Source organism: Rana temporaria, chromosome 1, assembly GCF_905171775.1.
Source record: "Rana temporaria chromosome 1, aRanTem1.1, whole genome shotgun sequence".
Taxonomy (NCBI): domain Eukaryota; kingdom Metazoa; phylum Chordata; class Amphibia; order Anura; family Ranidae; genus Rana; species Rana temporaria.
Window position 1 is genome coordinate 576159563 of NC_053489.1, and position 22872 is coordinate 576182434.

The following is a 22872-nucleotide window of genomic DNA, read 5'->3' on the forward strand; positions in this document are numbered from 1 at the left end:
ATTATGTTGCTGTCCATTCATACACCTTTCACATGGCAGAGGGTGACACCCCTTTTCCAGCAGGAGTGCCACCCCCCCCCCCCATTCACACACCAGTCACACTGTAGTATACACTCCTCACCGTGTGTAGGGACTACAAATAAATATAAAAGCTCATATCCTGAGCATATATCAAAAATAAAATAAACTCATATCCTGAGCATATATCAAAAATAAAATAAACTCATATCCTGAGCATATATCAACAAAAAAAAAAACATATTCTGAGCATAAAATAAATGTAGAAATTAGATCATTTTTTGGATTTTTTCTTTGGGCCAAGGGTGCCCCGGCTCTGGCTCCTCAATCTCCGTGGTGCGGAGGAGGCATGGGGTGGGGATTGAGGGGGGGGGAGGAGCATCAACCCCTACTTCCACACTCCTCGCAGGTGGTGGCTGCATGCCCTTCGTGGCGTTGGCCAGGCGGGCGAGGATGGTGTTGGTCTGGGCCAACATCCGCATTTGGCGGGTGGTGGTATCCCGCTGATGACGGCGGGTAACTCTCCCCTCCTCCCGCACTGCAGCGGTGTTGGCCTGCACAGCAGCGGTGTTGGCCTCCACCGCAGCTGCCATCCTGCTTAATAAAGCGGGGGCGTTCTCCTGAGTCACCAAGCAGGTGACTATGGCCTTGGAGTTGCCACTTATTTCCGCCAGGCTCTGTGAGACATGTTTGTCCCGGTCTGCATGCAGGGTGAGGGCATGCTGCACAGAGGTGGAGGTGGATGCCATGCTGTCCGCCAGACGTCGAACATCTCCCACCATGGCCCCTATATGGCGGGTCTGCAGGGCCTGCTCCTCCAGCAGACCGTCACGGAGGCTGGAGGATATATGCCTCGTTTTGGACAGAGCCTTCCTGGGAGGAGAGGCTCGGGCACGGACAGAGGGAGAAGGGGAGGGGTCCACAATGGAGGGGCTTGCCCTGGAGGGGCTTGCCCTGGAGGGGGATGACGTGCTGGGCGGGGGGGTGGTGGGTTGCTCAGGGATGGTGGTATCCTCCTGGAGGGAGCCAGAGTCCTCCTGGATGAGGAAAAAGGAATCCTCCTCCAAAACAACTTCCTCCACCATACTTGGCCCCGGTAGGATCTCCTCCTGGACCAGCATAGCCATAATGTCCATGGGGCCTGACTGGACCCCTGGCTCTGGTATGGATGGCGTGGGTCGACCCGCAGCCGAAGACGGCCCAGCTTCATCATCATCATCACCACCTGTGGATGACACCAAAACAAAATATTTTGCTGGTGCAACACACTGCTCACATGTTCACTTCTACCCCCTCCCATGATGCACAGCAGATATGAAACAAAAATAATAGTTCCATCTTCACTTCTACCCACAAATATGTTCACTTCTACCCCCTCCCATGATGCACAGCAGATATGAAACAAAAATAACTTACCAGTCCCCAAGTTCCCAAGAGTGGAGTCGTACCCTGCAAGTCCCTCCACCTGCTCCTGCACAAAAGTTTGGGCAATAAGCTCCTCCTCATGATTAAGACAGATCTTACATCGCGGTCCACCTCCCGTGCCACCGGTATGTTTTCTGATAAGAGCCAGTTTATCCCGGACCCTGCGCCTCATATCATTCAGTTTTTTTTTAATGTCATCCCAGGAACGCTCTTCATTACCCAGGGCATTGATGTCCAGGGCTATGGCTTCAAAGATAGCCCACCTTTGGGCAACGGTGGTGTTTGCCCGCTGGGCACCATATAGAAGTTCTTTATGTTGCTGGAGTGCAGCAATTAAGATGTCCATCTCCGCAGCCACAAAGTTTGCCTTTCTTTTTTTAGTTCCTTTGGGAGGTGCCATCTCTTCAAAATGGGCTGAATTTCCTTGCTCAGGGGGGGTTGGAAAAAGCAGGATGAAATTCAGCAAAGAACCTGCGCAAGTCTGCTCCTATTTATTTGCTCAGTGCAAGCAGCTGAGCATGATTTGCCCTGAAAGTATGCTAGGCGCAGTTTGACGCATGCGCAGACGGCAGCGCTATAACTGCGCATGCGCGCGTCCGGCGCAAACCTCTGCTGAGCCGAAAAATCCTCATTTACATAGGGGCACACCCACTTTGACTTGCACGGCCTTGCGCCCTCAGCTTTGCCTTAAACAGGAGCAAATTAAATGAACAAACGATTCCTGAATCAGGTGGCAATTTGGCAAAATTGCCCCAGCGCAGAGAAATTCAGCTGAGCAGCTCATGTGTAAGTAATGGGCAAATCTACCTGAATCTGGGCCATTATATATATTTTAGCAGAGACTCTAGGGAATACAATGGCTATTGCTGCAATATTTTATGTCACACTGAATTTGCCCACTTCAATGAATAATAAAAACCATAAAAACAAAACAGTGAAGTTAGCCCATTTTTTTGTTTTAATGTGAAAGATGATGTTACGCCGCAAGAATCGTGAGAGAATCGTGATCTATCTTCTAAGCAAAAAAATTGCAATTCTCATTTTAGCCAGAATCGTGCAGCTCTAATTTTCTAGCAAAAAACAAATGATGATTTTTACATGTAGTAGAGAAGTGTCAGAATTGGCCTGGGTGGCAAGGGGTTAATTACCATGAGTAATATACAAATAATTATTATAAGCACTGTGATCCTATCAGTTTGCTGCAGTGTGTCAGCTTGTATTTATATTGGCCGCTCTGAATGTAGCTTCTGACAGGCTGTGCAAGCAGGCCCGTATCTCCGGAACCCTAAATGATAGCTGTCCCATATTTTGACCAGTTGTGGGGTAGGTCTTCACCTGCCTACCCCCCAAATATGGGGTTTCTGTGACCTCTGGTCGTCGAGCTACAACCCCCCAAAGTCGATCTTTTTTTTTCTGAATTCTTTTTTTTTTTTTGAGCAAATGGGCCTATCTTGAGAAAGGGGCCTGGAGCTGCAGCTCCATCATTGTTAATCCGGCCCTGATTGCATGCAAAAGAGTTGAGGCATACTTTATATCAGTAGATATTGGCATTTGAGGTGTTTGAAGGTCAAAAGGAATATTTTCAATATGTGTGTTGCAGAAACAACATAGGAATTCAGGAGTACAGTGAGTGTACTAGAGTGCAGCCAGTGGAGCGAAAGCAGAGAATACAGGAGATCACAGTGGATGTGATAGAATGCAATCAGTGGGGAAATGGTAGCGTATGATAGACTTCGGTGAGTGCAGTAGATTAACCACTTGCTTACTGGGCACATATACCCCCCTCCTGCCCAGGTGAAATTTCAGCTTTCGGCACTGCGTCGCTTTAACTGACAATTGCGCGGTCGTGCGACGTGGCTCCCAAACCAAATTGACGTCCTTTTTTCCCCACAAATAGAGCTTTCTTTTTGTGGTATTTGATCGCCTGTGCGGTTTTTATTTTTTGCGCTATAAACAAAAAAGCGCAACAATTTTGAAAAAAATACAATATTTTTTACTTGTTGCTATAATAAATATCCAAATTTAAAAAAAAAAAAAACACATTTTTTTTCTCAGTTTAGGCCGATACGTATTCTTCTACATATTTTTGGTAAAAAAAAAAAAAAAATCGCAATAAGCGACTGGTTTGCGCAAAAGTTATAGCGCCTACAAAATAGGGGACAGAATTATTATTTTTTATTATTTTTTTTTCTAGAAATGGCGGCGATCTGCGATTTTTATTGGGACTGCGACGTTATGGCGGACACATCGGACACTTTTGACACATTTTTGGAGCCATTCACATTTATACTGCGATCAGTGCTATAAATATGCACTAATTACAGTATAAATGTGACTGGCATTGAAGGGGTTAACACTAGGGGGTGAGGAAGGGGTTAAATGTATTCCCTGCATTGTGTTCTAACTGTAGGTGGAGGGGGGGGGGGTGACTGGGGGGGGGTGACCGATCTATGTCCCTATGTACAAGGGACACAGATCGGTCTCCTCTCCAGAGACAGGACGCTGTCTCTATGTAAAACGGCAATGAGAGATGATCTCATATGTTTACATATGAGATCATCTCTCATTGGCCGCACAGATCGCATCGCAAACGGCCACTCTGATTGGCCGTTCGCGGCGATCTGTAATTGGCTGTGTCCAAGGGACACGGCCAACACAGAGTTTCCACGATGCGCGCTCTGGAGCGCGCGCGGAGAACGCGCAAAGGGGCGGACGTCAATTGACGTCCACTTGGATTTTCGGATCCGCGCTGTAGCCGTCATTTGACTATAGCGCGGATCCCAAGCGGTTAAACTGTCACATAGAAGAACTGCATAAATAGAGCCAAGCAATTCAAATACTTTAAATCCTGAAAACAAAACAACTCCTGAATACTGTGTCCTCTTGGTGGATCCCAATTAAAGAGTTACTTACTGATGATCAGTAATACTGTCCAATTTCATATTTTTACCTTACCCGCTGTTCTGGCCATACAAAAAATACTGCATAAAATGCAGGAAAGAGATTGGGCATTACCTCATCTCCCTTGTTCCTGTGCAGATTCTCACCAGTATTGTGACTCCTTCCCTTCTTCCCTCCTTCCTTACTGCCCTTTCCCTCCCTCGCCCCCCTTACCTTTCTCTTTTTCCCTGTGGGAAGATTTTAGACAGGGAAATTTTACCTGAAAGTGATACTAAACACACACTGTTTAATTTACATTGCCCCTTCTATTTCTGTATATGGATGATGGCACTGTAATTATTTTAATTAAAACAAACATCTACCTTTTTCCTAATCAATATACAGCTATCACATGATCCAGAACTTTCCCAGCCTGTCTACAGGGAAACGTAAGCAGGAGGAGCTTCTAGTCATCTGCTGCTGGTCACATGTAAAAAAAAAAACAGCAAATGAAATACAGAGTAAAAATAAATAAATAATATCAATAAACTGTTTTAAATGGGCACACAAATATATATATATATTTGAAATTGAATCTTTATTTTGTGGAAATAACATGGTGTGGACGGATTACTGCCAGTCACAGGCTGTGTCATGCCCCTTCAGCCTGTGTCTTAGAATAATAGGGAGGTAAAGCCTCCATTAATCTACATGTAATATCCCACCCCCATTGTGTTTAGCTGGTTAGTGGGCATGGAGGAGGGTGAGAGTGGGCTGTTATTTACCACTGTATATACAGTATGCCCACATTTGTGACTCTATAGTCACATGGGCTGCTCAGATGTGATAGGGAGGAAATGTTCGGTACAGAAACTCACTGAAAACCGAGCATGTGCAGAGTTGCCACCACAGCTGAAAAATCTCTAGCTGTTTTGAGGACAGAAGGTGGAGAGAGAGAGAACAGCGGGATCAACCAGTTTTTTTTTTTGTAGAATACAGAACACTAGTCCCATAGTGACTGAGTGAGTATGAGCAGGATGTTATACATAATTTATTGATAGTTTTTTATGATATGGTTTAGCGACACCTTAAATGATATTATACCTAGTCTTATAGAGTGCTCTTAACATAAACCCATGCCTTTCTTGTTGCAGGCTCAATAAAGGATATTGAAGCAGGTTCTTTGCTACCCTATGTAAGCTTTGTATGTTTTTTTTCCCTCCTATTGATGTTCCAGTTGCTCTATTTATTCTACCATTGGTAGGCACAGTAGGGTTAAATTTACTTCATACGGTTACAATATTAATATGGTCAGCTCTTATGTACCTGGATATGCATATGTTCAAAGATCTATGCCAGCCATTCTCAACCAGGGTTCCTCCAGAGGTGGCTAGGGGTTCCTTGAGCTGTGGCTTATTTACCTCCTGTTTGATGGTGCCTACATAGTTCTGAGCCAATTTCACTTGAAGGAGCAGGTGGTATGACACCAATGATCTTTATAGCTCTCTGTAAGGGGGTCATTCTTACCAATAAACAGAAAGAATATTGCGCATACCACAATGAGTGTAACAGCTGCGTCTCAAATGTCATACAACATCAAATAAACATAAACAGGAAAGGAGTCACGCTAAATAATTAAACTAAAAGTGAATAATAATGTGATATGAACACAATAATTGATATATGCAAATCTGAAAAGCATAAATGATGATGCTATATCAGTGCAAAACGTATAAATAGTCCACAATGTGATTAATGAAAAAAAGGAACCGAAGCAAAATTGAACTGAGAAAATGAACACAGTCCCAAATAAATTGATGAGAGGAAAAATCCCGAAAGTGCCAGAAAAATCCACAGACGTTGTGATTACTGATAGACAGGAGACCTCCACCAACGGGCAACACTGACTCTTACCAGAAATCAGTCAATAAACTGCATGAACGATATCCAACTCCACTAAGGAACAGGTGAAAGCATTCATCCACTAGTACACCACGATAGACAGTAATCCTCTCTACAGGTAACCCAGTAATTCTCCAGCGTATGAAAAGAGATCAAAAGGAACTCATAGTGTGAAACTGCATGGTGGTTTATTAAAAAAGAAGGTAATACACTTACATCAATCCAGACAGTCTGGGCATGTAACATATAAAATCTCGCACAGCCGGCCGGTCTGTGTGTGGAAGCGTGTGCCCGGAGTATCCGGGTCCTCACACGTGCAACGCGGTGACGTCAAAGCGCCGCCTCCCGACGTTTCGTCACAAAAGGGACGTGTTCACGGGATCTCTTTTCATACGCTGGAGAATTACTGGGTTACCTGTAGAGAGGATTACTGTCTATCGTGGTGTACTAGTGGATGAATGCTTTCACCTGTTCCTTAGTGGAGTTGGATATCGTTCATGCAGTTTATTGACTGATTTCTGGTAAGAGTCAGTGTTGCCCGTTGGTGGAGGTCTCCTGTCTATCAGTAATCACAACGTCTGTGGATTTTTCTGGCACTTTCGGGATTTTTCCTCTCATCAATTTATTTGGGACTGTGTTCATTTTCTCAGTTCAATTTTGCTTTGGTTCCTTTTTTTCATTAATCACATTTTGGTCATTCTTACCACCACTGTAAAAAAGGGCATTCTTCTCACTGACCACCAAAGTAAGGGGCAATGTTCCCACTGACTGCCAATGAATGGGTTTTATCAGGGGTTCCATGAGACCTGAAAATTATTTTAAGGGTTCCCCTTTGGTAAAAAGGTTGAGAAAGGCAGGTCTATGCTGTGAAACTAAATTTGTAAAGTATCAATAAAAATGTTTATGGGAACAAATACTGAAAAAGTATCTACTGTAACTGCAGAAGCATCTCTATAAAAATATACAGTCACCACCCTACACCTACAGTATAAATAAGAAACAACGCTATAACACTCATGACCATGGATAGAACAGGCATGTTGTAGCAGAATGTTCTCTTACACAATCCTGTATTATGTAAGTAGACTATTTCCTGTTTGCAATGTTGTATCAAATGACTCCATAGGATATGTGTATATATATATATATTTATTTTCATTAAAACAGTAAATGCAATCCTCAGTTGGTGCCACAAGGTGACACAGTGACCTTCTCACTTGAAACCACTAGGTGGCACTATGATCTAACTTATTATTTAATATGTTGAAAAGTAGTAGAAAAGTAGAAAATTGAGTACTGTCCGTGATACTTTTTTTATTTGCACTAACATACAATTTTTCAGGACAAGCTTTTCGGGTTGTTACCCCTTCTTCAAGGTCCAAGCAGTACTGATTCACAATTTTATTGGCAGAATGTTAAAACAAAACAAGAAGAAGAAGAAGAAAAAAAAAAAAAAAATCTCAGAGGGAAAGAAAAAAAAAGAAAAACAAACACATTAATATGTTGATGAAAGGAAAGGCCAGATATGATGGCTGCACACCAAACTGTGATACAAATTCACATAAAACCAGTAGGAACACGAGGAGCACTACATGTAGAAGCAAGGGAGGCATGGCTATTTAATATGTTGGGGTTCCTTTATGTAAATCGGTAATGCACACATCTTTTGGTCCCAAAGCAATTCTCTGTTCAAAAGAGGCATCTTATTTTTAATTTTTGGTAACGATTTGGAAGGTTAATTTAATTTATTTTTTCCTTGTTAAGACTTTTCACATCTTAAAAAAAGCCAAGACTAAAGGGTTGATTTAGTACAGAAGTAGAGAGTGTTCGCTTTGCAAGAACGCTCACATTTCTTAGTGACTAGGGTGAAGCTCTGTTCACTTAGACCACATTCACGCCTGGGTTTATCTGCAGACTATGAATTTCTGCAGAGTGTACGCAAACATCTGCGGGAGGGAAGTCTCATACAAAGCAATGAGAGGATGACAGTACCTGTAGCCATTTGCATATACATGTATATGCAGAGCTTACTTGTGGATGATCGGCCTTGGACTCAAAAACAGTTTGTGTACAGGGCTGATCATCCACCAATAATTCCTGCATGTCCAAGTACATGCTGGTGCTGCCAGTCTTTCATTGATTTTGCATGGAGCTTTCCAGCCCCAGCTGTTCACGTAAACCCTGTTAGGTCTCCTGCCCGAATATGTAGTCTGCCCTTAAGCGCACGTGTGAATGAACCCCTAATCATCCAATGATGTGCAAGAACTTTTTTTTTTTTCTCTAAATTTACCTTGACTGGATATTCTAAGTGATCATAGCTTCCCCTTTTTCACTAAGCTAAGTTTTAACGTTAAAGCGGTTGTATAGGCTAAAAAAAAAAATTCGGCCACCTGTAAAGGAAAAAGCATGATGAGCTAGTATGCACCACATACTAGCCAGGGCCATCTTAATAGCATCATGGGCCCCTGGGCAAAGTAATGCTCTGGGGCCCCCTACAATGATGACAGTGCAGGTAAACAGACATCAAGTAGGTAGGAGGCAGAGTGCCTCCCCTGTGTATCTATCACTCCCAGTGCCATCATGGGGCCCCCAATTTTGGGGCAGCGTGGGCTCAAGGACCAGCTCTTTTGGGGAAAAAACAGGTGCCCTCCGTGCAGCTGGGGCCCCTGGGCAGTGCCCAGGTGTGCCCTCTCAATAAGACAGCCCTGATACTAGCTCATTATGAAATACTTACCTTGGAACAAGGTGTCGGTACCGCTGCCGGTCCATGCCAAGGGAGATGACATTTCCCCTCGGCGTGTCTTCCGGGTATCGGGGCTCCAGCGATGTGAGTGGCTGGAGCCGTGATGTCGTCACTCCCACGCATGCGCACGGGAGACTTCTTTCCCGCAAGGTCCGGCGGCTGACGGGCCTTAAGCCGAAAATCCCCAGTGCGCATGCGCCGCTGCATTCAGCGGCTAGTTGCGAGGGGAATATTCCCTAAACCGTAAAGGTTTAGGAGATATTTTTTTTTTACCTAGAGGTAAGCCTTATTATAGGCTTACCTGTAGGTAAAAGTAAAAAAAACAACCTATACAACCGCTTTAACATTCTTTAGTTCTTAGCAATTCATAGTTCATACTCATTCACATTGGAGGGGGGGTAGGATTTGGGGGCCAATTCGGATAAGCCCCCTGCCCGCAGACCCCCACAACCACAAGCCAGGGTTGTGGAGCAGAGGCCCTTGTCCTCATCAACATGAGCCTATAAGTGACGTCAGCACTCCAGGATTTACCAGCCATTGTCGGAGCGCTTGATCCTCACCCCTGCAGCCACTGGGTGTCACAGAGAATCACCTAAGTGGACCAAAATGGATTAGAAATAGGTAAGTATATATACATCTTTTTTACACAGGTTAGTCAGCACAGGTACAGGTCACAGGTCTATTAAAACTTTAGTGTAAAAAAGCAAAAAATAATAACAACGCTGCATGGTGCTATGATCCCAAGTTACATGACGTAAAAGGCACTGCAGCCAATACTGTGGTGGTGAAGTGAATGAAGCCTTCTCTGACTGTGCTGCCCACAATGCCAGGGTATTTGCAACCCAGCTTTTGATAACGTGACAGATAACCACATCGCTATGAGAACTGCTTAAGGGAATTCCAGGTATGGATATTTTTACATAGTGACATTGATTCCAGCTTGGACTAATCTATTTATGTCTATACCATACCTGGGCGATCCCTCTAGAAGCTGGAAATCACTGAAGTAAACACTGCTACTCCAGTAATACTTCTGGGTCCTGTGCCAAGTGGCTGCCCTGCTGTATTGTAAAAACAGAAGGTTGGCTGCTCAGGATGGGCGACATTCAGAGAACGCTTTGTTTTCTCATTTCTGATTTTATGTAGAGAGGTGATAATTGGAGGTAGAGAGGTGAGGTTATGATGTCATACTCTCCACCTTGTCCAATAAGAATGTTTTGTATTCATTGAGAAAATGCAAAGCATTCTCTGAACCGCCCACACCGAGTGGCTGACCTTTTTTGTTCAGAATCCATCATGGCAGCTGCTCAGCATGGAACCCAGAAGCTAGTAGAGATCACTGCAGCAGCAGTGGCTACTACAGTGATTTCCAGTGTCCACAGGTATGGTCCAAGCTGGACCAATGTAACTACATATAAAATGCCATACCTGGAATTATGGAATTATTCTTTAAATAAAGCTGTTAGAAAGGTTTATTCACTTTGCTAAACCACTACCCTTCTTTCATAAATTTGATTTTTTTTTTTTTGACAAGTTTTCGGAAATGTGATCATGCACCCAGCCAATAATGAGCTCCAACCAAGTCAAGGATAAGATATGTCTCCAGCATACTTACAAGCTTGTTTTACAGTGAAAACCTTTATTCTTGTATGATCACATAAAAAAGCAATGTTTCAGGTACCATTCCTCAGCCTGGATTGTCTTGCTCCTAGGTCTAAGTAGGAAAAAAAACGTCACATAATAGAATGGCAACTCCAATAAACGGTCAGTGTTTAAGAAGTGTAGAAATTAAAGAAAAAAAATATATAAACACATATACTCACCTACGTGCTGCAGCATTGGTCTGATGCTGCAAGTTGTCCCCCGTCAGCTCTAAGCCTGAAAACTGAGCGATTATGGTACTGCTGATTGCTCAGTTTTTGGTCTTCACCGTGCAGAGAGCGGTGACTGTCAGTCCCTGGCTCTCTGCTCTACCTCGCATCACTCACTGGAGCACCGGGCAGGAGAGGCTGAGCCAGCTGCCTGTAAGGCATCTAGGTGGATCCTGACATTATTGTTGGCATCCCTCCAGGGTCTGGAGTGGGTCTGTGACATCAGCCGACAACGGATTTTAGCTTTAGCCTGCTGCCGGCTGATTCTAAGTCACAGGAGAGCACACATAAGTGCACTGCTGTGACCTACAATGACAAGTATGACCAAAAGAGCTCTTTTAACTTTCTGTCAAAGCATATTGGAATAGTAGACATGCGTATTATAATTTTCATTACTATATCACCAATATTGAAGGTCAGAATATTTGCAAGACTTTGCGGTGAAGAACCTACATTTTTATTATAATAAAACGTTATATACATTTACAAAGAGTTATTAGAATAATTATGGTAATCCTATTATTAATTTTTTAATTTTTGACTCATGAAACAGTTGAGTCAACTTTTGCAAATTGTAGTATTCAAAATCATGCAGCTATTAAATACAAATATTTGAATGTGTTAAGTAGCACTTATAAGAGGTCAAAACTTAAAATGAGCAGATGTTTTGCTTTTGAGCCTGATCATATAAGCTCTGCTTTGTAAAATATACTTCTTCTAACCCATGTCTGTCGAACTGAAGCTCTTGTGTTCACATAATTACCAATATGTGTATATTATCATTTGGGTCAGACCATATGCACACAAGCACAGAATGTTCCCAGATTCCCTTTAAAGACTTGGCCATGCTTTTACTCATGAATAATCAATAAAGACTGCAGCAATGTTTTCACAAATACTCCTATTAAAACATCTTCTAAAGTGCAATCCTTTTTTGAAACTTTCTGTTAATATACGCTCTTAGATCCTGCTTTAGAAATACTAGACTTCTTCATTAAAAGAGAACCTGTCATGACAGAACTAAATAAGCTGTCATTACTGACATCTGTTTCTAAAAATGATAGTGACCTGGCATTTATGCTGTAAGAGATTTTCCCATCCACGCCAAACGGTGGGGATGGATAAATCACCCATTGCTTGCTATTGTATTATGACAGCCGGCACCCATGACTATTAGAATACCTGAACAGTGAATGTCTGCTGATTAGCTACAGTCACTGTTCAGCCATCTTTTTTCATCTTGGCTCCTTCAATTTCTCAATCAACTTTTGTTGAGCCAGGTGGTGTCGGTAGGGCCACCCACAGCTCCAATTTTTGTTGATTGTCAGGAATCATCTGACATGTAAGCCTTATATGTCCAGCTTAAGTCACTGAGCTGTGACAAGCACAGGAATTGGAAATTCAGATTTTTCTTCACAGTTCATCAGAAACATTAAAAGCAGGCACAGCTGGCAAATGCATTTTCCGTAGCCTGCATTGACATCTCTATTTTTCGCAGAACAATTTGCATCAAAATTCTGTTGCCTGTGTCTCTGGCTCTACCATTTGACATGCAATTTTTACTAAAGGTTATCTCTACACTTGCATTTTTTTCATCATACATATGCTCAGTTTTAAAAATGTTATTTTAAAGTGAAGCCTGGTGGATTGAGTCAGCCCCTGGTTGCTGATTTGTCTTGGATGATTCTGCAATTAAATCTGCTTGGCATAATTCTGGGCTCTGTACCTGTCCACCTAGATATTCCCAGTTCAGGATATTGCCGGGTTACCTTTATGTGTTCACCCAAAAGTGATATTTTATCAGTTTTGGAGGCTCAGGAACTAAAGCACAGATATCTCACCCATTCAGTTCCCAGGAGAAATAAGAAACCCCTAGCAAAAATTGAAATGTTAGTTTTGGGTAGAATGATCCTATATATTCGTTACTTCCAGACTTAGGCTGCGTACACACGATCGGTCCATACGATGAGAACGGTCCAAAGGACCGTTGTCATTGGTTAACCGATGAAACTGACTGCTCTGACATACTGCTCACTGACTGCTCGGACATAATGTTCACTAATTTCTCTGACATACCCCTCACTGACTGCTCTGACATACCCTCACTGACTGCTTTGACATACCCTCACTGACTGCTCTGACATAATGTTCACTAATTGACCTGACATACCGCTCACTGACTGCTCTGACATATCGCTCACCGAATGCTTTGACATACCCCTCACTGACTGCTCTGACATAATGTTCACTAATTGCCCTGACATACTGCTCACTGACTGCTTTGACATACCCTCACTGACTGCTCTGCCCTGACCTACCTCTCACAGGTCTGATATACTACTCACTGACTGCCCTGTCAGAACATACTCCTGACTGACCGCTCTGCTGCTACATACCTTCTATAGCTTTGCACTGCCACTTCTTACTGTACTGCACTACATATTTTTTTGTTTACCTTTGTATTTCTTTAGGCCTATAACTATAGCTCTCTTACATATGCTGATTAAAATGTGGCACTAGATTAATGATATGCCCTGTTCTAAAACCATGCCCATTTTAAATGAATGCCCCACCCCTAATTAAAGTAATTCTCTGCCTACAAAGCAGAGGTTTGTCCCTCATAGGAGCTCCGTCGCCATCTTGGGGCCTAGTGAATTGCGGACGACACCGCGATCGAGTACAGCGGGGACAGCGGACCGATCGATTCACCCGTCCTCCTTCTCCAGCGACATACTGCTCTGAGAGGGGTGCCCGGAGCAACCATCCAAACGGTGACTGAAGGAAACACCCGTCTTCTTAACGGAGGCCCTCTGACGCACTCATCAATTGAGGTGATAGCACCATCTTGTGGCCTACGCACTTAATGCAGCATACATAAATTTTTTTTTTTTTTTATGAGGTAAAAGCTGCTGGCTTTTGGATAACTTTCCTCATAAAATCACCCTCCAGTTCCTAAAAGCTCAGTGTGGGGGTTTAAGCAGTATTAATTACAAATATTTGCAAGAGCCTGGAAGCAACCCATTTTTTATTTTTTTTTATTTTTAAGGCCTTCTCCTCAGGATCTTAATAAACACCCAGGATCCATATTACCTCACGCCTGTGTGAGAAAACAGGGTCTGCCCTGTTATTAATATTATTTGAAGCATTTTGGATGACTTTCTTATGCTGAGGTATTTCTTTGTTAACTAGTTACCTAAATATAAGAACTGACTGTACGATTTTTTGGAATTCTCTCTCATAATCCGCCTCAGTGACTAAAACTCAGTGTGTGGTGACTTGTGACCATTTTCCTGCGACATTAATGCGAGGAACTGATAGAATATAGATGGATGTTATCCCCAGGTCACCGTTACATCTTGCAACCTACATAATCCATTGTATCACACTATTTGGAATTTTTAATATATTTATTTCTTCTCTAAACTGAAGTAAATTTTTTTTTTTTTTTTTGTACACTGGATACCTGACTGCAATAATAGACTAATCACAGTAGTCAGAGGTTGGTTACCAACTCGACACGGTGCCCAGGGCCTGTGTTATACATTATCGGATTATCCTATGATTATCCCTGCAATGGAAACTTACTGAGGTGTTCCTACTCACTGTCTGATGTTAGTCGACGAAAGCTGCAGACCTATCCACTAATATGACACCTACATGATACGTAATTGGAGGCATTTTCATGGTGCTAGTCTTTTTACAATACTTAATGTAAAGGCTCAAAGCTAGGTATGGACTGATCACATGATTAACACCCGCTGAATGATGATGGTTATAGGACTGTTATACCTATAGGAGCTTATATAGGAGTTATAGGAGTGAACTGCTGATTCTAAACTATAGTGCGACTTAACTCCTGCTGATACAAATTCATTATAGCACTTATTATATATGAAGGGGAAACAGGGCAAAAAAAATAAGAACTCAATTATCAAGGAGAGTCTTTTTGATATGGACACCCCTCCTCATATAAGTCCTCAGGTGCCTGTGGTGGATCCGAAGTTTAATGAACAAATCTCATCTCATTTGATGCCCTCCTCATTGCCTCCTCCCTTAGGTTCTACTACAACTTCAGCTATATTTTCATCTGTAGTAAGGGAGGGAATAATACCTACAATGGCTGATCACGGGATTCCTATGGTGTCTCCCTCACATGACCCTATACAAGTAACTGCTAACGTTGAAACTGCTCCAGAAGTTTCTTTCAATGTTACTGATCTCTATAACAGGATCTCTGAAATGCTGGAAAGGGGTTTAGCTCACACGGCTGAGAAAATTACTAAAGATATTAGGGCAGACTTCCAATGTCTTGGCAACAGGATTGATTCTGTAGAACATAAATTGGACACTAACGTTTCTAAAACTGAACAACATGATAACCATATCCATTTCCTACAAGAACAACTGGAGGCCGCTCAGGCTAAGATTGACGATTTGGAAAACAGGTCAAGAAGAGAAAACTTCAGAGTTAGGGGTCTTCCTGAGTCCATTATGGACGTTCATTCAGCAATACGAGACATTATGAGAATCCTCCTTCCATCTGCACCTGATATAAAATTGGAAATTGATAGGGCTCATAGATCATTAGGTCCACTGAGAAGAGATGGTTTGCCCAGGGATGTGGTGGTCAAGCCTCATTATTTCTCCACCAAAGAAGACATTATGAAACGGTCCAGACAACAGGAGAATCTTCAATACCAAGGTACTAATATACAAATATTTTCTGACATTTCACCATATACCATTCAGAAAAGAAGAGCAATGAAACCGTTATTGTCTGCCCTCATCAACAAAGACATCAAGTATAAATGGGCTTTCCCCTTCGCCTTAAAATTCAATTATAATGGTAGAAACCATATAATACATAATTTCCAAGAAGGTGAACGACTTCTGTCTGATCTGAAAATTATATCTCTTGATCCTGTCATGGACACTAATCCGCCTCAACTTCCATCTGCCAAGAGGAACACACCTACTAGTCCGACTCAAAATCCTTGGAACAAGGTCAAGTACAGGAAAATTGGAGGTGACCAAGCACCCTGATATTGAATAGACTTACCCAGGACGTATCTCTTAGGCCGGGTACACACGGACAAACATGTATGGTGAAAGCGGTCCGTCGGACCGTTTTCACCATACATGTCTGCCAGAGGGCTTCTGTACGATGGTTGTACACACCGTCCGTAAACACACCACCGTAAACAATACGCGGGGCGTGTCCGCGGTGTCGCCGCGTCGATGACGCGGTGTCGCCGCGACAATGACGCGACAATGACGCGGCGACGTGGGCGGCCCGCCTTTAAAATGCTTCCACGCATGCGTCGAAGTCATTCGACGCATGCGAGGGACGGCGGGCGCCTGGACATGTACGGTAGGTCTGTACTGACGACCGTACATGTCCGAGCGGGCTGAATTCCAGCGGGCTGTTTTAAAACAAGTCCAGGAATATTTGTCTGCTGGGAAAAGGCCCGGCGGGCAAATGTTTGCTGGAATTCGGCCCGCTCGCGCCCACACACGACCAAACATGTCTGCTGAAACTGGCCTGCGGGCCAGTTTCAGCAGACATGTTTGCTCGTGAGTATGGGGCCTAAATCTTTAATTCAGATGGATTTTTATCCCGGATGCTTTTTAAAAAAAGAAGACTCCGGGATTACATGTCTAGATTAATGCCGTTTTTCTTTAGATTATTCTCCTATTGTTTTTGGGTCATCCTATGATTCACATGCCTTTTTTCTTAAACTTGTTTTAAGGTGTAATGTTTATTCTGTCGGCAACTGACGACGGTGAGGTATTGAACCTCAACTTACCTCTTGTGTCGGCACTTTGTCGACCCAATGGGTAAGAATATAGTCCTTTTCTGGGACTATGCAAAAATTTCTTGTTTGAATGAGGGAAGGAGAATCATTCTCTTCCCCCATTCTGGGTCACGAATTGACCTTGCACGATCTAATAGTTTATTGTGCTATATGTTTTTTTATTTTTCTCTTTTTATCTCTCCTTTTCATTTCTTTTTCTTTCTTCTTCATACTCTCTTCGTTTCTTCAGCCTGCCTGCCATTGTTCGTATTTGCGAGACTATTGATGATATCTGTACGGTCCCGCATGTTCATAGATGTCGACAAGACTTATGGCTGGATCGAATGATGTATCTAAACCCCTTAGTGTTGTTACTCACAACACTCAGGGGTTGAATTCTCCTGTTAAGAGGCGCAAAGCCTTTCAAGTATACAAGTCTCTCCGTGTAGATGTGGTTTTCCTTCAAGAAACCCACTTTCCTAAACGATACAACCCTTCCTTTATGCATGCCCACTTTCCATTGTTTTACCTAGCTAAAGCAGAAAACAAAACTAAGGGTGTGGCCATCTTGTTTTCTAGGTATTGTAATTTTAACCTGACTAAAGAATTTGGAGATCCGGAAGGTAGGTTTCTATTGTTACAAGGTACCCTTGATGGCAGACTATACACATTTATTTCTTATTATGCTCCTAACAGAGGTCAGAAAAAGTTTTTCTCACAGATGCTTGATACCCTCCGACCATTTATGGAGGGGATCATTCTTATGGGTGGAGACTCTAACCTAGCTTTTGACACGGGATTGGATAAGTCCAAACCTTCTGTCAAGGGAATCGTCAGACCGACTAAACTTAGTCTACAAGTAGCACGCATTCTACATCAGTCTAGATTAACTGACATCTGGAGGGAGATGAACCCCAAAATTAAGGACTATACTCACTACTCTAACCCTCACCACTCTTATTCGCGTATAGATCATATATTAATCTCTAACCATCACGTCCCAGCTGCCATTAGGTCTCATATAGTTGATGTTTCTTGGTCAGATCACTCGATGGTTCTATTGTCACTGAGGAGAGAGGACACTTCTCCTAAAGTGTCTCATTGGACACTAAATAAGTCTATTTTGAAGGACCCTGTCCTAATGAAGGATATTGAGCGATCTCTTCTAGAATACTTTAAGCATAATGATACAGGAGATGTGTCCCCTGAAACTCTGTGGGCTGCCCACAAGGCTTCTATCAGAGGCAAAATTATACAAGTGGCCGCTGGCCTCAAGAAACAAAGAAACATAGACATAAGGAAGCTGGAAAACAACTATCTAGAGCTCCGTAAAAAACATAAATCTGATCCTCTTAACTTTCCTACTCAGGCACTTGATGCAGCTAGATCTGCCCTAAACTTGGTACTTACCACTAAAGCTGGGGAAGATATGAAATGGACTGGAGCTAATTTCTATAAATTTAAAGATAAAATAGGCCCGATGCTAGCTCATAAACTCTCACCTAGATTTCAATCACGGTCTCTCCCTAAAATAAGGATGACTGATGGTTCTCTTACCCTGAATCCTAGGAAGATAATGGAGGCCTTTCATGATTTTTTTTCTAAGCTTTATGCATCCACTGATGATTCTTCTTCAGAGGGAATGGATGATTTTCTGGACAATTTGAATCTACCTCAATTGACTGAAATACATAGAGAAATGATGGAGTCTCCCATATCAGCTGAAGAAGTATTGTTAGTAATTAAAAACCTAAAATTAGATAAAGCCCCGGGCCCTGATGGGTTTTCAAGTGCTTATTATAAAACATATTCGAGCATTTTGACACCTTACATGGTTAAATTTTTCAACCACATGACCGGTGGAGTTCCCATAGACAGGCAACTTAATTTAGCTTATATTTCGGTTATCCCAAAGCCAGAAAAAGACCATAGCCTGGTGGAAAACTATAGACCTATATCCCTCATTAACAACGATCTTAAGATACTCACTAAGGTAATGGCCAATAGAATGTCCTCTTTCATTGGCCAGTATGTTAGTAAAGATCAAGTAGGCTTCATCGCTGGAAGGCAAGGTCCTGATCAGGTTAGGAGGGCTGTGGATCTGATCTCCATTTTGAACTCGGGTTGGACTGGTGATACTAATCAAAGGGGAATGCTTCTTTCTATTGATCTACAGAAAGCATTTGACTCAGTATCATGGCCATTCATGTTAGAAGTGATGAAACGTTGGGGGTTTGGCACGAAATTTCTTGGAGTCTTATCTGCACTTTACTCTCATCCTAAAGCTAATATACGCTTTCAGGGTATTTTTTCGGAACCTATTGAGATTCATAGGGGTACTAGGCAGGGTTGTCCTCTGTCTCCCCTGGTGTTTGCAATAGTTATGGAATCCTTGGCTATAGCTATTCGTGAGAACACAAACATCAGGGGAGTTAGATGTGCCAAAATGGAGCATAAATGTGCCTTATTTGCAGATGACCTTTTACTGTTTTTGACCGCTCCAGATACATCCCTACCGGAATTATATTCTCTTTTAGATAAATTTTCTATGGTTTCAGGTCTAACTGTGAATATGGCCAAGTCTAGGGCCCTCAATGTTTCTCTCTCTGAATCCACGGTTTCTCTACTGAAGGAAAATTATGGATTCAAATGGGACACCTCTTATATCAAATACCTAGGTATCTATTTGACCCCCAACATCCAAAACTTGTATTTGGCCAATTATCCACCTATGTATAGAAAACTTGAGAAAGATTTGAGAGATTGGGGGACTCAGAATATAGGTTGGATTGGTAGAATTAACTCGGTTAAGATGACTCTTCTCCCTAGGCTTTTGTATCTTTTTAGATCATTACCCATACCGATAATTAAAAGTCATCTAAAATCCTTTCAAGGAAAGATTATCAAGTTTATTTGGAACAATAAGGGTCCACGCCTTCCATCTCGCACTCTCTATAACTTGCCTGAACAGGGGGGTCTGGGGGTACCCAACTTATTATGGTACTATCAATCAGCAAGATTGGCACAGTTATCGGAAACTTTTCTTAAACATGAACGCCCTGACTGGTTAGATATAGAAGAGCAGGCAACCCCGAATCTAACGATAGAGGAGTTAATGTGGAGTCCTACCAAGAATAGGCCTTCTATTTTATCTCCGACTCTTTCTCAAACCTTTGTTTTATGGGATTCACTTAAAAATAATCCCTCTCTAATTTCTAAAGGCAGACCTTTATCGAGTGTTTTTCTAGACCCACTCTTTGTTTCTAAAATTGAAGTAGATTCGTTCAAATGGTGGCATGACAAAGGGTTGTATCGTATAGGCCGTTTTTTTTCGCGCTCGGGTCCACTTCCTGAACAACACTTCATTGACAAGCTAGGTCTTCCTGTCTCAGAAAAATTAAGATTTTCTCAACTACATGACTATGCACAAAGCCTATGGGATAGTGGCTCGATCTCTGGACTATTGACACCTTATGAAAGTAATTGTGATCAGGGTTTGATCAGGAAAGGGAATATTTCAATCATATATCAATCGCTTGCTAATAATTGCACCAAATTACCTCATATGCTGGCCTGGGAAAGGGAACTTAATAACAACTGGGATTTATCTGACTGGTGTAGTAATTATACTAGATCCATTAAAGGATATGTGAATATATCCCTTGTAGAGGCTAATGTAAAAATTTATACTAGGTGGTATTTAGTTCCCGTTAAACTGGCTTCCATGTATCCGTCAACTTCGCCCCTTTGCTTCAGAGGTTGTCAGGGATTGGGGTCTATGGTACATATATGGTGGGAATGTCCCAAAATACGTGGATACTGGAATAAGGTGTTCAACATAATAAGACGTGTCACAGGCTGTAATTTGCATCAATCCCCCACTATCGCTTTACTTCACGGGATGTTACCCCAAACCTCCAAGGTTACTAGAAAACTCATCCTATACATTCTGACAGGTGCCAGGATCACAATTGCAGCTGCGTGGAAAAAATCTACTGTCTCCATCCGGTATATGAAACAAAAGGTTACATGGATTATGGAACAAGAAAAGAGGGTCTGTTCCATGTTGGATATGTCTACTCTTTTCCATGAAATATGGGAACCATGGATGAAATTTATGGGAATATCTTTTATCCCATAAAGGCTGTGGTGATATTTATATCCTTAGAACGATGTTGTTCGTTGGCAGGCAGGCTGCCATCTCTTTTTCTTTTTACTTTCCCCTGATCTTCTTTTTTTTATTATTTTTTTTTCTTCTCTTTTTCTCTTCTTTTCATTGATTGTTCTTTGATTTGATAATTTTGTTTTTTACACGAGGATAACATCCTTGTTATTTCTCATTCTCAGAGTGTTATGTTTAGAAAAAAAAAAAAAAAAAAAAGATATATATAAACATTTGTATTAGCCTATGTTTAGGTTATCAAAAGATTCCACCAAATTTTTGGGGATGTTAGGTATGTTAAGGGTTTTGAAAATATATATTTACAGATACTGGTGGGTATTGGTGATAATTATTGGAGGGAGGGAAGGGGGATTGAAAGGTTTGCTTAACCTCTTGGACACAGACAGTTCCCAGTGGGGGTGTCAGAGAGGTCATTGTTATCCAGAAATCCTGTCCTTTATTCGTTCCATGAAATTAGACCCAGTACACACATGGGGTTTTTTATTGTGTGACAACAATAAGCCTAAGGAATTATATAGTATATGGAAATATCCTTTTATTTATTTAATTATAAATTATTGGTTATACCTAGCTTTTCTTTTTAGCTATTACAATCTGTTATACTCTCACTGTATGGTGATAGCATATGATATGGCTGTATATGATAGTCAGTTTCTATGACAAGACCATCTTCTATGTAAAGAAATGCATTGGATTTATTATTTTCTGTGTATTACTGAATCGTATACTGCTGTTATAGTACAAATGTATGTACTTTTATTGAAAATAAACTTAAATTTGAATGAAAAAAAAAAAAACAAAGCAGAGGTTTTAACCCTAACCAAAACGAAAAGTTCCCATGGTTGGAGTTCCACTTTAAAAAAGCTAAGTCTAAAGATCATTGATGAATAACAGACCTGCCTTTCACAGCCAGATTCAGCTTCTGGAAAATGGAGTCTGTACTGAGTCCTATTAGTTATTGCTTTTTGCATACTGTTCAATGGCCTTGCTAAATAAGTAAGAAACGTTTTTAAAGGGTTCCTGTGAAGTGTATACCAGGGAGGAATCACAGGCTGTCACTGTATTCCGACCTCAGGAGGACCTTTCTTCACCTTCTGCTACTTGTGCTGATTTTGGTTAATTACATTCGCATAGACAAATTCCCCATTTAAGTACAGTGGCCACATTTCTAGCAAGTCAAAGGTAAGCAGAAGGGCAGAAAAATCTCTGCTACAGGGGAGGTTTTGATGACAGTAACACAGAAGGACTATTTACACGGTTGGCTGGGTTAAACCTACAAAACTCTAGATGTAGACCACTTCCAACACACTGCAGTTGAATAATTCCAACACAAACGTAACCAAACACCAATGAAAACTGACCACAGAATTAAAAAGTGGTTTAGCAGGAGCTCTGCCTGCAGGCGTAGTGTATGGGAGTCAGTGCAGGGATTTCAGAATAATCCAAAAGGCACTCTATTAAATATAATAAAATAAGAGACCCTATTAATCATGAGAAGGGAAAAGATGATAAGGTGACCACAGTTAAAGTAAATATGACAACTTATTAGACGCTGTTATAACTTGCTGGGTATGTGTGACACTTTAACACTGTAGTGTTAGGCCTCAGACACACGCATCGTTTTCTCTGCAAGAAAGCTGCTGGGAGAGCTTTTTGCCGAGAAAATTGTGCGTGCGTATGGTTTCTTGTCGAGAAAACTGCCAGGAATCTCGACGAGAAAAATAGAGAACCTGCTCTCTATTTTACCGTCGGGATTCTCAATTTTCTCATTGTGATTCTCGGCAGTGTTTTCCTGCCGAGAAACCCGAGCGCGTGTATACTTACCTGCCTCCATGGAAACCCGCGCATGCTCGATGAGACTTTGGCTCATGCACGGTAGCTTCCAAGACATAGTGTAGGGTGTAGCAAGATGGCGGTGACGGCATTGAATGTGACATGCGCGTGCTCATCGTAGTCGATGGCGTCACCGCGTTCTTTCCATTCAAAAGAACGGCGGTTCTTTTGAATGGTGTGTGTGTACACTCGGCGAGCAAGAAAGCTTGCCAGGAAATCTCA